Source organism: Musca domestica, unplaced genomic scaffold (genome assembly GCF_030504385.1).
Source record: "Musca domestica strain aabys unplaced genomic scaffold, Musca_domestica.polishedcontigs.V.1.1 47, whole genome shotgun sequence".
Classification (NCBI taxonomy): Eukaryota; Metazoa; Arthropoda; class Insecta; order Diptera; family Muscidae; genus Musca; species Musca domestica.
This window is the reverse complement of record NW_026712338.1, coordinates 950,431-966,668: the sequence shown is the minus strand read 5'-3', so window position 1 is coordinate 966,668 and position 16,238 is coordinate 950,431.

Sequence of the window (16,238 nt, the reverse complement as noted above, 5' to 3'; positions counted from 1 at the left end):
AACTGACCACGCATACTTTTTAATCTATCTATACATCTATATATATAAATGAAAGTTGTGTTAGTTATTACGCTTATAACTTAAGAACCGCTGAACTGATTTTAATGATTCATACAAATTCGGAATTGTCTTCTATCCGAAAAGGATAATATACAAAAAAAATCACGTAAAAATGTGATATATTAACATTTTCATTTTGACTTTTGAAATGTACAATAGTAATGTTTTATTTTGCATGATTTTTTCCCATTTTGACTTACTTTTTTCTAATGTACATTTGTAGTGTTTTTTATATTTTATTTTTGAATTCGAATATCATAATATCAATTTATTTAATTGACTTGATTTCTTGAGAACTGAAATTGATGACGGGTTACATGGAAGTGTAGTACCGAATTATGTGGTGGCGAAACGGAATAGATGATATCGAAATAATTTAACGCGGTCACACCAAAGTTAGAAGATAATAACCTTTTTAAAATCGCTAAAAAAAATTACGAAAAAAGAGATCTCATTACAAAAATTCTCAAAACGGGGAAATATCGAAAAAAATGTCCAATGGAATTGAATTTTAAAATAAAAGTACATTCTATTGACAAACTTTGTAAGGATCTTTAAACAGTTGCTGTAAAAAATCAGCGAACAAGTTGAAGATTTTTTCAATTTGTTATTATTCTTTTGTCATTTTTTTTTTCAATTTGTATTATCATATTGAATTCAGTGGATTTTTTTGTGAACGAAATAAAGAATAATTTTTCACTATATACAATTTTTCACCAAAAAATGAAATAAGTGCGAAATACGATTGTAACTAACATCTACCTTTTAACTCCAGGGCCTACATCGTGCTTCAGCTGGAAGATGCGCAGACATTTAAACAAACAAAAATGACCGAAAAAGACTAATGGGGCTCATTTCAAAGCGTGGACCTACTTCTTTCATGTGACAATAATCCGTCCAATGAGAGCTCAAAATGCAAAAATTTTTGGGACTACAATCAGTAAAGTACCAAATATAAAGGGTGCAAAATAGTAGAGCGAATGGGACTTTTAGTAAGAAAAGGATTTCTATCCTTCCAAAAATTCTTCCCGAACATTTAAGATACCTTAAATCGCTTTTGCATGACCTGCAATATGATATATGATATCGATTATAAATAACCATTGTATGATTTAAGCTATTTTTGAAGTCTTCGTCATTTTCTTCTATTTTTGGCCAAATATCTTTGTTTCTAAGGGAGTAGAAAATTCTCGGAGTAGGGCCCATATTGATCTTGACCACTAAAAAATTGTATTTATGCTACCCTGGGGTAAGGAACCATCGTACAGATAATTGCCACATAGAAATTTATTCATGTAAAGTCCCCACATTGGAGTATCCCAAGTCCACTTTCACATCTAATGTGTGGTCAGAAAAGAAAATTTTGTATTCTATTGAATTTGTAACCCCCAAGAGAATATTGGTTGGGAACGTAGATATAGATGTACATCCCAAATCAAATAAATTGTGAAAAACAAGAACAAATTATAAATATAAGAAAGTAGCACGGGACCGAATATTTGTTGAATCGTCATTGAATTATACTATGATGAAAAATATGGACTTTATGGCGTCTCCAATTTACAATTTAAATGACAAATAAAATTAGTTCCCATCTTACGGTAATTGGAGTAAAATAGTAATTATATTTGATTATCCTGAAATCAGTCTGCCCTCAATTATGAGATGGATAAAATTATTTTTACTTATTTAAATCACGTGAATTTTTTTCAGTTTGACATGCTATGTTGTTCTGCTATATTTTCGATTTGGCCTCTATTTGTCATCTTGGATTATAAGGGGTGAAGAAAGTTTTCAATGTAGGTCGATGTTTCGCAGTAGTGCCCATATGAAGGTACTTCCTGATTTTACCTTATTTCAAAGGATTTGGCTAAAAATGTGTGTTTGGGGAGGTGAAAATCGTACACAAAAATTTCAACATATCTACAAATTTTAGAATTTTCTCCATGTAATAGTACCCCCACAAGTCCACCTTTTGGCGGACTTATGAGAACTCTAATGCACAATCTGATGTGTTAATGGGTTTAAAAAAGTAATTAACTTTGGCTATTCTTAAATCATTCAGCCCTCAATTATGAGGTGTACAAAATACAGTAAATTCCAAATTACTGCTCATTTGACTAAAAACTAAAAATTAATCGACCAGTACATGAACACTTATAACAGTCATATCTTTGAATAATTATGCTTTGACAAATATGCATAATAGACTAAAACTACGGGCCGGCAACGCGGACAGGGTCAGCTAGTTATTTATAATATTAACCAAATAAAAGTATTTCCATACTTAGATAAACCCCGGGTACAACCAGAAAAGTTAAAAAAAAAACTTCAAAGAAACTAGAAAATATGCAACTCTGTGCTAAAAGCAAAGCTAAAAATTCGTAACAATTGTTGCAAATTGTTACTGGAAGTTGCCTGTTAACATAAAATATCTGCAAAAGAGAGCGATTTGAGAGAATTATTTTGACAACTCTTTTATTGAGAGTTTTCAAATTCTTGCTGGAAAAAATTCTTCTTGCAACACTTGTTCTCCTTGCGGTGATTTTTTTGGAAATCGCAAGCGTAATTGTTTTGATTTTTTTGGTTCATCCCATACATCTTCCAAAGGAGACCACTGACAATGTAGGTGCGACTCATCCAAAGCCTTATACAATTTCTACTTACATTTACACAGCGATGACCTAGGCCATCAGACGAGTCCGAAATATACGGACAATGTAAGCGAATTTTGGATGGGTCTGGATCCGAAATCTATCGACATCCGATTCGGATGCAAGTGCGATGGACACATTTTATTATATTTTGTTTTGTTCTTTAATTGTAAAATGTTGTTTCACAATGTAATAGCAATACGAGTCATCTAAATCAGAGGCTAGGTGTATGCTATTAACCACTGTCATTTCATTTTTTCCTATTGACAAAATAGCATACATTTGGATGGGTATTAAATTGTAATGGCCAGCAGACTGCTGGGATTTCTTTTCAGAGTTTTTTTTGCAAAAGTGAATAAAACTTCCTTACTCTCTCTGAAAGAAGTTGCTGGACAATTCCTGCAGGAAAACACAAGTATAATATAATCGACATGCGACGGCGACAAAAATTATTCAACTTTCGATTTTTTTGACTTTTCTTTGTTTACAAAAAGATGGCTGTGCTTTTGATATAGTCGTTTGTGTGGTTTAAGTGACGGTGTAAGACAGCGTTTGAAGTAATGCTAATAACTAATATACAAATACACAAGCGCATTTATAACAAATGGAATGTATATTATCGAAATAAACTAGCGAAGAAGAAAGCAAAGTTGCTGAAGATGTTTCAGATACCCTACCCGACTTTTTGATACCCTACATCACTTTGCTAATTTAGTAGAGCTCCACATGACAATTAAAAGTTTTTATGGGAAAATTCAATCATACACGCTATGATTATAATTATAATTTAAAGTTCAAAGGACTAAATATGCCGAATCATTTGTATCTTTTAAATTCGGACTTGTATGGCCCATTTGGTGCTTAATTAATTTAAAATCGGATTAAGATATATATGGGAGCTATATCCAAATCTGAACCGATCTCGATAAAATTTGGCAAAGATATTTCTGAGCTGCTTTTGATATATTTCCCCAAATACTGTTGTTACAGATGGGATATTACGGGCGCGGAGGACAAAAATAACAAATCGGATGAACCATATATATGGGAGCCATAGCTATATCTGAACCGATTTCGATCAAATGTGGCATACTTATTTTCAGGCCTAATTTGATATATTTCCCTGAATATCGTTGTTACGGAGTGCATATTACGGCTGTGGGTAACAAATACTACAAATCGGATGAACAATATATATAGGAGCTATAGCTATATCTGAACCGATCTTCACCAAATTTGACATACTACCTTCTAGACTCAATTCGGTCGTAAGTACCAAATTTCATCCCATTTGGGCAAATATTAGACGTTTGGTGCACAATAAAAGGTAAATCGGACGAAGTTATATATGGGAGCTATGTCCAAATCTGAACCGATCTCGATAAAATTTAGCAAAGGTATTTCTGAGCTGGTTTTGATATATTTCCCCAAATATTGTTGTTACAGAGTGCATATGCGGAGGACAAAAATAACAAATCGGATGAACAATATATATGGGAGCTATAGCTATATCTGAACCGATTTCGATCAAATTTGGCAAACTTATTTTTAGGCCTAATCTGGTTGTATGTGGAAAATTATATACTATTCGGGCTTATATTACACGTTTGGTACACAATAAAAGGCAAATCGGACGAAGATATGTATGGGAGCTATATCTAAATTTTGACCGATTATCTCCAATTTCAATAGGGTTCGTCCTTGGGCCAAACAAATGATATGTGCAAAATTTTATCTCAATCGGATAATAAATGCGACCTGCATTTTGTTCACAAGAATACATGGACAGACGGACTGACATGCATAAATCAACTCAGAAAGTGATTCTATGGAGATCTTCAAAGTAACTATGGGTCTATCTCGCTTCCTTCTTCATGTTACAAACAAATGCATAAAGACATAATACCTTTACCACTATGTGGTGTAGGGTATAAATATATTCTTTAAGGTGTAGGTACATAAGAGACTTGAATTCATGGCTAGGCATATTTTGCGACATTTCATAAAGGGATTAAAATCCTTTGATATTAATTATTATATTAATGTGGGTAACCATGGCTTTTATGTACTTGCATTTATTCAGTTGTTCCGAACATTAATTGATATGGTTATAATCAGAAGGCACAATTACAGAAGGTAGAGCAAACGCAAATGCCTAAATACAATTTGTATACCCTCCACCATTCTATGGAGGGAATATTCACTTTGTCATTCCGTTTGTAACTCCTCGAAATATTTATAATAGACCCTTTAAAGAGTATATTTTCTGGATCAGCGTAAAATTCTAATTCTAAGACCAGTAGGCAGGTTAAGTTCGTAAATAGGCCATGTCGGTCCACGTTTGCGTATGGTACCATATAACGGTACATCCCGATATTCGGTATTTTCATGATTTTAGTGACATCGTTTACCGGAAACAAAATAGCAAGTTTACTTTTCATAGAAGACTCATAACTACTCATAGAAGATTAGAAAGTATTCTTTTTGAAGAAGACTATATGGTTTTCTTTTAGAAGAGAACCAAGAGAGTGTCTACTCATAGAAGACCAGAAGTTCTTCTTATACAAGACCAGAGGATATTCTCATAGGAGACCATAAAGTCTCATCGCAGAAGACCAAAAGGTATCCTCACAGAAGACGCGAATGTTGCTTTAATGGAGACCAGGAGGCAGTCTCAAAAATGTCCAGAAGGTCTTCTCATAGAAGAGGCGAAGGTCTTCTTATAGAAAAGGAAAAGTTCTTCTCATAGAATACCCGAAGGACTTATAGAAGATTCGAAGGTCTTCTCATAGAAGACCCGAAGGTCCTCTCATAGGAGACGCGAAGATCTTCTCATAGAAGACGAGAAGGTCTTCTCATAGACGACCCGAAGGTCTTCTAAACCAAACCAATTTTTGCATGATTAAAAAGTCTTTTTGACATAATATTCATAGTTTCCTGGAAGTTGAGCAACCTTTCTTCCTGAGGCATGGAACAATTAGCAATTATTCCAAATTTTAGGAAAATAACTATAAATTCTTGATGATAATACTTATGAATATTTGTCCGAGGATTTTTCCCAGAACACAGAAGAAATTCCCCATTCTCAAGTTACTCAAAATTACAACGTTCCCAAGAAACGAACAAAGTACAGCGACGAATCGAAATATTTAACGGAGTACTCTTGCCAATGCAACAACGAAAATGATTGTCTCAACTGTGTAGAGAAACAAACTTTCAGTATTCCAAAACCTCGAAAAGCGAACAACCAGGAAACCCATAAAGAAATTTGCGAAGTTTTGGATATGTTGGGAATCTATATATATAAATGTAAGTTGTGTTAGTTACTACGCTTATAACTTAAGAACCGCTGGATTAATTTTAACGATTCACACAAATTCGGAGTTGTCTACTCTCCGAAAAGGATAATATCCAAAAAAATCGCGTAAAAATGTGATATATTAACATTTTCATTTTGACTTTTCAAATGTACAATAGTAATGTTTTATTTTGCATGATTTTTTTCCATTTTGACTTACTTTTTTCTAATGTACATTTGTAGTGTTTTTTTATATTTTATTTTTGAATTCGAATATTTATACCAATTTATTTAATTGACTTGATTTCTTGAGAACTGAAATTGATGGCGGGTTACATGGAAGTGTAGTAGCGAATTATGTGGTGGCGAAACGGAATAGATGATATCGAAAAAATTTAACGCGGTCACACCAAAGTTAAAAGGTAAATACCTTTTTTAAATCGCTGAAAAATCATGAAAAAGAGATCTCATTGCAAAAATCAAAAAAACATTTCAATGGAATCGAATTTTAAAGTAATAGTACATTCTATTGACAAACTTTGTAAGGAAGGATCTTAAAACATTTGCTGTAAAAAATCAGCGAAAAAGTTGAAGACCTTTTCAATTTGTTATTCTTTTTTTGTCAATTTTTTTTTTCAATTTGTATTATCATATTGAATTCAGTGGATTTTTTGTGAACAAAATAAAGAATAATTTTTCACTAAAAAAATTAAATAAGTGCGAAATAGGATGTTAACTGACATCTACCTTTCAACTCCAGGGCCTACATCGTGGGTTAGCTGAAAGATGCGAACACATTTAAACAAACAAAAATGACCGAAAAAGCTTAATGGGGCTCATTTCAAAGCGTGACAATGATCCGTCCAATGAGAGCTCAAAATGCAAAATTCTTTGGGAGAATAATAAGTAATATACCAATATTGAAATAAAAGGTGCAAAATAGTAGAGCGAATGGGACTTTTAGTAAGAAAAGGTTTTATATCCTTCCAGAAATTCTTCCCAAACATTCAAAATACCTAAAATCACTTTTGCAGGTCTTTATATCGATCATAACTCATGGATAAGGGAACAACCCGATTTCATATTTATATAACCATCTATGATTTAAGTTATTTTTGGGGTCTTGGCCGGCCACTTTTTTCATTTTTTGGCCCTTATTTGACATTTTTGTTTCTAAGGGGGTAGATAACCTCTTCGCATAAAATTTGAAATTTTCAGAGTAGGGCCCATATTGGTATTGACCAAATTCATCAATTGATTTGGCTAAAAAATTTTATTTATGCCACCCTGGGGTAGGGAACCATCATACAGATAATTGCCACATAGGAATTTATTTAAGTAAAGTCCCCACATTGGAGTATCCCCAAGTCCACTTTCACATCTAATGTGTGGTCAGAAAAGAAAATTTTGTATTCTATTGAATTTTTAACCCCCAAGAGAATATTGGTTGGGAACGTAGATTTGGGATGTGCATCCATATGAAATAAATTGTGGAAACATGAAGAAATTACAAATATAAGAAAGTAGCACGGGACCGAATATTTGTTTAATCATCCTTGAATTATCCTATGATGAAAATATGGACTTTAAGGGGTCTCCAACTTACAATTTAAATGGCAAATAAAATTAATTCCCATCTTATCATTCTGCCCTCAATTATGAGGTGGATAAAACTATTTTTACTTATTTAAATCACGCGAAATGCTATGACATGCTATATTGTTCTGCTATATTTTTGATTTGGCCTCTATTTGTCATCTTGGATTATAAGGGGTAGAAGAAAGTTTTCAATGTAGGTCGATGTTTCGGAGTAGTGCCCATATAAAGAAGGTACCTCCTAATTTAACCACATTTCAAAGAATTTGGCTAATAATGCGTATTAGGGGGGTGAAAATCTTACACTAAAATTTCAACATATCTACAAATTTTAGAATTTTTATCCATGTTATAATACCCTCTCAAGTCCACCTTTTGGCGGACAAACAGACTGACATGGTTAGGGGGACTTATGAGGACTCTAATGCACAATCTAAGTTGCTAATGGGTTTAAAAAAGTAATTAACTTTGGCTATTCTTAAATCATTCAGCCCTCAATTATGTAGTATACAAAATACAGCAAATTCCAAATTACTGCTCATTTGACTGGAAGATTTTGCTACGATTTTTACCATATTAAAAATTAATTTGATCCCTTATATGGCGATAAGATTGATATATACTTTTTAATAGATTTGTATAGCACATCCACACAGTTGAAGCCCACAGTTTAAATATTGAAGCCCACTGGTTAAAAATGGGTACAGGTATTTTAAAACACTTTAAATCGACCTTACGTGAACACTTATATCAGTCATATCTGTGAATAATTATGCTTGGGAATATATGCATAATAGACAAAAACTACGGGCCGGCAACGCGGACCGGGCCAGCTAGTTCCTTAATATTTCCATACGCTCCGATATCAACCATACTGAATCGTTAGTTGGCATTACAAATGGCCTGCAATACGATTGAGAAGAGGTTAGTGTGTTAGGTATGGAATTTATAAAGAAATATTGTACATGCCTCTGTAATTGAAATATAATGATCCCGAGTTCGGGGGACATCTAATATGAATATGTTTTCCGTCAGTAGCGCCGACGAAATGAGGAAAGTTCCACCGCTTTTCAAAATCGTGTGTATTGCTTAGCCAGTCTGGTGTTGTTGTTGAGCATCATATATAGATACCCAAATTTTTTCCACAATTTTCCAGTTGTTTCCTTTATAATTCTTCAGACTATTGACGCTCCCATTTTAAACATTATAGACAAATACTTAACACTTTCACCGCGTGCCATAATGTGTCACACTGAAAAATTAGTTTGGTGGAATGGCATGCCAAATTCCAGATAATAATTTCATGTGTATTAATAAACTTACATCAAAGTTAAAAACAATCTACATTTTGCAGATATAATAGGTCTATGTCCATTTTTATACAAGTCCGCTTTCATCATCTTATAAAGGTCATCATACCATTGCCTGGAACTCTTATTAGTCCGACCAATTCTAACCTACGGGGGGCTTGTTTGGTGGCACTCCTTAGGGAAAACCATCTTCAATAAAGGCATTGCATCCAAAGAGTTGCATCGCTACTAATTACAGGCGCGTTTAGGAGCACACTCCAATCTGCACTAGACACCCTACTCAATTTAAAACCGATAGGTTTATTTATAGAGGAAAAAGCTGATAGGTGTGTCCTGCGGCTCAATGGCGGTGTCACTCCTTTGGATACTCCGTCATTCTCAAGTATGTGGAAAACATAGGAAATCGGCCTATAGCTAGCGATTATATATCACTTAGGCACAGCTTTGAACTGCTTGATATCCATATACCTTACAAAGACATCTGGACCCGCGACACTCCACCTTTTAATGGTATAGCTGTCTATACTGATGGGTCAAAGATGGAAAGTGGAACTGGAATTGGGGTCTACTGTGAAACTCTAAGCATGGGGTGACGGTGGGGTGATGGTGGGGGTGACGACACTGAATACTGCAGATTTTATCAGGACGAGACGGTGGAGTTAGTGCTAGTAAGTGTACTCTGCAACTGCCCAACTCTAATAGGAGTGAGACAGAGGCTACTTGGTAAGCAAATTTTTCCGGACTTGCCCTCCCTCTCCGACATCGAGCCAGCAGTCATTCTTCAGTTAGCCAGAAGACTAAAATGGCTAAGGACGACACGCTGATACACCGTGGATACAAACCTACTAACTTCTCTACTCTTTATTCAGATTCTCACTTCTTCACTATTCGCTATTCATTTTCATTTCTTTCCTCTATTTTATTTTCCTATCTTCTTAATTAGGATGAACACAATGGACCAAAAGGTCTCCGAGTGAAGTGGTTGTTTATACAACTGGGCATCCTTTAACCTAACCTAACCTAAGACCGTTTGGATAATGCTGTTAAACTTTTCAAAAGAGAAAAATAAACAAGTAAAAATGTAACGGTGGGTTTTGCCGACAGATGTATAACCTCAGCCTATGTTCGATTATTTAAAAATATTTGAACTTTTGTGGGGGAGGCACCAGAAGAAGTGGGCCGATATATTTCATCTGAACACCAGATCCTGAGTTTATACAAATGTTGGGATGTGTGAAATTTTAAGACAATCGGACTCTTACATCACATTTTATAAGAGTTGTAATTATTCAAAATTTTGACCATTTGTAGGGGAGGTACTTAGACCGATATTGTCCATCTTCGCACCTAGCCTTGCACTAATGTAAAGTTAAGGTTTGCAAAGTTGGAGCAATATCGGATTATCCTTTCTTTTTCTTTTTCAGTAAAACATTTTTTTGTTTTAATTTTGACCTTTTGTGTACCTTCCCAAAAGGAGTGGACCGATATTGCCCATCTCTGAACTCAATTTAAGTTTGATAAGATGCACAAAGACAGATAGACGGATGGATGGACATCGCTAAATTGTCCTAAAACTAATTTCATCCAAAGTAGACTAGGGTCTAAAATCTTTATTTCGATGACATACGTTTTGGCCGTATCAAACGATATCTACCCTCTCTAGCCATATGGCTGAAGGTATAAAAATAGTAAATATTTTCGCGTTTTTCTTGTACACCATTGATTGATGTACATATTTTCTTGGTATATAATGGAAATAATATAGACTTCTTTCCTTTAGTGACTTATAGCAAAATTCGATGAAGAATATTTTCGTCTTGGATGTTATCCTTCTAAAACGACATTTTGTAGATTAATTTTTCATAAACAGGGAGGTACCATCTTCATACCTGGTCATGTGTTGATAGAAATATTGAGATGTGCCGGGTTTGAAAGGAATCGCATGCACACGATTTTCGAGCTTCATGGCTATTCAACATTTTGACCCGATATTTGGTCCAAAGAGACCCAGAGTCTAAATCCTTTATTTCTATGGGACACGTTTTCGCCCTATTTAGAGATATATACGCTATGTAGCCATATGACTGAGGGTCTGAAACAGATGTCGGTCGGGGTCGACTATATGATACTCTACACGGCTATGCGTATTTAGTAGAGCTCGCGTAACAAAAAAGTGTATACTTATAATTTATGTGAAGTAGATCATGCCAACCATGAACAAAATAACATTGCTGTATAGTGCATGATATGACTTCGATAAAAAATAATTATTGCAGCAATATATATACCGGACCAAATGGAAAAATTTGGTAAAATATGAAAAATATATCCAACTAGCTGACCCGGTCCGCCGGCCTACTTTTAGTCTTTATTCTATATTTTTTAAAGCATAATAAATCACAGAGTTGAGTTATGTAAGTGGCACAATTTTTATTATAAGTATAATTTTTATAATAGTAATTTTTAAAAAGAAATAAATATTCATGGCAAAAATTATAATAGATGTTCATCTACCGTTGGTTTTAGATATTTTGAATAGCCTGATCTTATTTTTCAGCTGTAGGCTTTAATATGAGTGTCAAAACTATATGATATAGAACATCTATAATATACCCATATGAAAACTCAGCTCAATTTTTGGTATTGTAAAGAGCTTAGCAACATTTTCCATTCAAATGAGCTGTAACTTGGGATTTGTATTTACAACGTTTAGAATACCGTGCTGTGTGGTATTTAGTTTTGTCCACCTCATAATTAGGGGCATAATGATTTCAGAATAGTCAAAGATAATTACTCTTTTACACCCATTGCCGTAAGAATAGAATATTTTTATACCCTCCACCATACTATGGAGGGTATATTAATTTTGTCATTCCGTTTGTAACTCCTCGAAATATTCATGTCAGACCCAACAAAGTATATATATTCTTGATCAGCGTAAAATTCTAAGACGATTTAGCCATGTCCGTCTGTCTGTCTGTGTGTCTGTCTGTCTGTCCGTCTGTCTGTCTGTCTGTTGTAATCACGCTATCTTTCGAACAAATTGAGATAGAAGGCTAAAATTTTGCACACATGTATTTTTTCCCAGTAGGCAGGTTAAGTTCGTAAATGGGCCATGTAGGTCCAAGTTATCATATAGCCCCCATACAACGGTACCTCCCGATATTCCGTATTTTGATGATTTTAGCGACATTATTCACCGGAATTATTTCAAATTTGGCATTTGAAGTTTGTAATGGATGCTACAGCCTAAGACAGAAAATTATCTGTGCAGGTCCACGTCTTCCTGTAGCCCCCATATAACGGTACCCCCGATATTCGGTTTTTTGATGATTTTAGCGACATCGTTTACCGAAATCGTTTCAAGTTTGGTATTTGAAGTTCGTAATGGATACTTCATTCAAAGTCAAAGAATGAGCCATGTAGGTCCACGTCTTCATATAGCCCCCATATAACGGTACCCCCCGATATTCGGTATTTTGATGATTTTAGCGACATTGTTTACCGTAATCGTTTCAAATTTGGTATTTGAAGTTCGTAATGGATACTTCATTCAAAGTCAAAGAATGAGCCATGTAGGTCCACGTCTTCATATAGCCCCCATATAACGGTACCCCCCGATATTCGGTATTTTGATGATTTTAGCGACATTGTTTACCGTAATCGTTTCAAATTTGGTATTTGAAGTTCGTAATGGATACTTCATTCAAAGTCAAAGAATGAGCCATGTAGGTCCACGTCTTCATATAGCCCCCATATAACGGTACCCCCCGATATTCGGTATTTTAATGATTTTAGCGACATTATTTACAGGGATTGTTTCAAATTTCGTATGTGAAGTTCGTAATGGATACTTCAGCCCATGCCAGAAAATTGTCTGTGCAGGTCCCCGTCTTCGTATAGCCCCCATATAACGGTACCCGCATATTCGGTATTTTGACGATTTTAGCTACATTATAAACAGATTTTTCTTCAAGTTTCGCATTTAAATATTGTAATAATTTATGACAAAAGTTGCCTATGCAGGCCCACGTCGTCGTATAAGCATTCGGTATTTTTAAGATTTTAACAGAATTTTTAACGGTTTTTTTTTTTTGGAAATTGCCAAATTTGTACCAAATGGTGGAGGGTATTAAAAGTTCGGCCCGGCCGAACTTACAGCTTTTTTACTTGTTTTTTTGTCATTTAAATTGTGTGTTGGAGAACTCATAAATTCCATATTTGTCATCTATCTATATATATAAAAGAAAGTTGTGTTAGTTACTACGCTTATAACTCAAGAACCGCTGATCTAATCTTAACGACTCATACAAATTCTGAATTGACTCCTTTCCGAAAAGGATAATATTCAAAAAAATCGCGTGAAAATGTGATATATTAATATTATTATTTTGACTTTTGAAATGTACAATCGTAATGTTTTATTTTGAATGCTTTTTTTCTATTTTGACTTACTTTTTCGAATGTATATTAGTATTGTCTTTTATATTTTATTTTTGAATTCGAATATTAATACCAATTTATTTAATTGACTCGATTTCTCGAGAACTGAAATTGAAGCCGGATTACATTGAAGTGTAGTACCGGATTATGTGGTGGCGAAACGGAATAGATGTAATCGAAATAATTTAACGCGAAGTAATCAAAATCGCTAAAAAATCATAAAAAAAGAGATCTCATTGCAAAAATTCTCAAATCGGGAAAAAATCGAAAAAAATGCAATGGAAATAAAATAATTGTACGTGGACCTACTTCTTTCATATGACAATAATCCGTCCAATGATGCAATTCATTGGGACTGCAATCAGTGAAATACCGAATATAAAGGGTGCAAAATAGTAGAGCGAATTGGACATTTAGGAAAAAAAGAATGAAATTCTTTCTAAACTTTTAAAGTATCTTAAATCGCTTTTGCAGGTCATTAAATATGACCCCCGGATAAGGGTACAACCCTATTTCATGTACAGTTAATATTTTAACCATATTTCACTCATACTCATTTTAGCAAAAGTTGGTAATTTGAGAAGAAACTATCCTCGCAAAAATAGGATCACGTTTTGGTATAACCATCATATAATTTAAGCTATGTTCGGGGCCTTCGACATTTTTTTTAGTTTTTAGGCCTTTATTTGGCGTTTTTGTTTCTAAGGGTGTAAAAAATCTTTTCTCATAATATTTTCAATATTCGGAGTAGAGTCCATCTTTGTCTTGACTACTATCATCAATTGATTTGGCTAAAAAATTATATTTAGGGTACTCTAGGGCAGAGAATTATCTTACTTGATAATTGTCCACATAGGCATTTATTTGAGTATAGATCACAAATTAGTGTACCCACAAATCCACATTCCTAACCAATGTTTGGTCAGAAAAGAAAATTAGGTATACTATTGAACTTGAAACTCCCAAGAGAATATTGGTTGGGAACGTAGATGTGGGATGTCTACATGCCATAAACTCTGAAATATCAAATTGTGACAGAAACATGAAACAATCACGAATATTATTTTTTTTTTGATCGTTATTGAATTATACTATGATGAAATGTATGGACTTTATGGGTTCTCCAACGCACAATTTAAATTACAAAAATAAATAATTTCCTATCTTACGGTAATGGGTGTAAAAGAGTAATTATCTTTGACTATTTTGAAATCATCCCCCCCTTAATTATTCGTAACATTGGAAATACAAATTCCAAATTACAGTTAATTTGAATGGAAAATGTTGGTAAGCTCTTTACAATACTAAAATTGAGCTGAGTTTTCACATGGGGCTATTATAGAAGTTCGATGTCATATAGGTTTTTAACACTCAATTATAGCCTAAGACTGAAAAATAAGATTAGGCTATTCAAAATATCTAAAACCGACGGTAGGTGATTATCTATTAAGTGTTTATTTCTATTTAGAAATTACTATTGAGTTATTTTACTTATAAAAAAATTGTGCCGCTTACATAATTCAGATCGGTGTTCTATAATGCTTTAAAAAATATGCATTAAAGAGTAAAAGTAGGGGCCAGCAACGCGGACCTGGCCAGCTAGTCACAGTATAATTCAATGACTATTAAACAACTGTACGGTCCAGTGTTGCTTTTTCCGACTGAATGAGTCCCAGTTTGACATTTCGGAGTTTATTTAATATAGATCCCAAATCTACCTTCCGAACCAATGTTCTCTTAGGGGTTACAAATTCAATAGAATATAAAATTTTCTTTCCTGACCACACATTGGTTAGGAAAGTGGACTTAGGGGTACACGTAATGTGGGGACTATACTTAAATAAATGCCTGCGTGGACAATTATCTATAAGATGGTTCTCTACCCCAGAATAGCCTAAATACTATTTTTGAGTCAAATCAATTATAAACGTGGTCAAGACTAAGATGGGCCCTCCTCGGAAAATTGAAAATTTTATGAGAATTGGTTTTCTACCCTTATAAACAAAGATGCCAAATAAGGGCCAAAAAATGAAAAAAAGTCGCCAATGCCCCGAAAATAGCTTATGATGTTTATACCAAAACGTGATCATTTTTTGCAAGGGTGTTTGCTTCTCAAATTACCAATATTTGCCAAAATTAGTTTGAACAAGCAAAAAAGCTGTAAGTTCGGCCGGGCCGAACTTTTAATACCCTCCACCATTTGGTACAAATTTGGCAATTTCCAAAAAATAAAATCCATTAAAAATTCTGTTAAAATCTTAAAAATACCCAATGCTTATACTTGGGTCTGCATAGGCAACTTTTGTCATAAGTTATTACAATATTTAAATGCGAAACTTGAAGAAAAATCTGTTTATAATGTAGCTAAAGTCATCCAAATACCGAATATGGGGGGTACCGTTATATGGGGGCTACACGAAGACGTGGACCTGCACAGACAATTTTCTGGCATGGGCTGAAGTATTCATTACGAACTTCGCATGCGAAATTTGAAACAATCCCGGTAAAAAAATGCCGCTAAAATCAACAAAATACCGAATATCGGGGGTACGGTATATGGCGGCTATATGAAGACATGGGCCTATATGGCCCATTTTCTGTTTTAAGCTGCAGTATCTATTACGAACTTCAAATACCAAATTTGGAACGATTCCGCCAAATAATGTCGCTAAAATCATCAAAATACCGAATATGGGGGGGTACCGTTATATGGGGGTTATATGAAGACGTGGACCTACATGTCTCATTTTTACACTTAGTATTTAGTATCCATTACGAACTTCAAATACTAAATTTGAAACGATTCCGGTAAACAATGTCGCTAAAATCATCAAAATACCGAATATCGGGGGATACCGTTACATGGGGGTTACACGA